Here is a 1,683-nt window from a genome sequence, read left to right as displayed (position 1 = left end):
CAGGGAGGGGGTTTGGGGTCCCCAGGGAGGGGTTTGGGGTCCCCAGGGAGGGGTTTGGGGTCTCCAGGGAGGGTTTGAGGTCCCCAGGGAGGGGTTTGGGGTCCTCAGGGTGCTGCCAGCCCAAGCCCCTCAGCTTGCACTTCCAGGTTTGGTTTTCCAGACCCGGAGTCCCCTCCCTCAGGTCCAGAGGTGGCCAGAAGACAAGGACTGTCCCCACAGTGGCCAGAGGGAGCAGGTGACGGGCGATTTTGGCCAGGAGAACACCCAGAAGTGACCTCCCCATGCTCTGCAACGCTGCTTTGGGGACTCAGATATTAAATCCCACCCTGCTGCCTTCAGCTCCTGGTGGCACCCATTTGGGGACACGCTTTGGCACCCAGAAAGGGGTTTGGCCACGCTGCAGGCAGGCTCACAGCGTTAAAACCACAGATTTTCTTTTGCTGACTCTTTCCTGATAATTCCCAGGAGCATCAAGACTTCCTACATTTCCAGCTGGTAGCCAGAAGAGTGAAAAAATCAAAAAATTCACCAACATTTTGCGGGCCTTTCTGAGCAAGACCCAACTCAAGATCAGCTCTTAGGGACAAGAACAACAGCAAAGTACCCTCATTTCTTGGCCAGAGCAAAGCACCGCTGAGAAATCCCATTTCCATCCCCCTGACCCCATGGAGGAGAAGCCCCAAACCCCTTCAAACAACCTCCAGCAGAGGCGAGCGGTGCCAGGAGCTGTTTTTTCCTCCCGGGGTGAGGAGGGAGGTGCTGCTATGGTGCCTTTTTTTCTTACAGCCCCAAGCCACAGCGTAATTTCCACCGAGCAGCAGCCGTTTCACCTGCGCCAGGGCCACGCCGGGGGGAAGGGGGGAAGAAAAAGGGGCGTTTGAAGTCAGCTTTTTTGGTGGCTGCATCTGTGCAACCGAATTTCTTTGTGCACAGGGACCTGGCAGGGAGGGGTGTGGAGGTGCCCCTGCCGTGCCAGGTGTGCACGGGTGGCTTTGCCAGGCGTGTGTCCCTCTCCCTGTTTTTTTCTCTGGAGTTGGGCTCCCTGTCCTGTGCTGTCCCTTCCTCCCACGTGGCCCTGGCCAGGTGCTGTTGGTTTGTCACCGGTGTGGGTGGGTGTGAGAAGAGCTGAAAATCTGGGCTGACCCCAGGGACCGTGTCCCCAAAGCTGCCATTGCAGCAGCGAGGTGTTGGCACCGCGACAGCACCAAAAATGGGAATTTCCGAGCGCCCGAACCCCCAAACCGGGCAGGACCCCCCGAGGGAGCGGCAGCGAGCTGCTGGCTGTCCCTGCACTGCCCTCAGCCACAGCCCTGGGGACAAAAGTCCTGCTGTGCCCTGCAAATGCGGGTTTGGGGAGTGCCCTGCCAGGGGTCCAGCGCTGCCACCCCGGGAAGGACCCCCAGGCGGGCAGGGGACATCGGGACAGAGCCTTTCGCTCTGATGTCCCCACCTGGGAGGCCCCAAAGGGATGTGGGGCCCAGCCTGGCTGCCCCCATCCTCACCCGGCGTCCAGCGCTCACATCCCCCCGCAGCAACGAGCCCGAACCCCCATTTCCATCCCTCCGAGGAGCCCTCGGAGAGCAAAACTCACCCCGCACCCCCGCAGGCAGCCGGGTGCTCCCCAAATCCCAGCGGGACGCGCAGACCCCTTCCCCCGGCTCTCACCTGTCGGCAGCGGGGTGA

This window comes from Corvus brachyrhynchos, unplaced genomic scaffold, assembly GCF_000691975.1.
Source record: "Corvus brachyrhynchos isolate BGI_N302 unplaced genomic scaffold, ASM69197v1 scaffold65, whole genome shotgun sequence".
Taxonomy (NCBI): Eukaryota; Metazoa; Chordata; class Aves; order Passeriformes; family Corvidae; genus Corvus; species Corvus brachyrhynchos.
Note: the sequence above shows the minus strand (reverse complement) of the source record.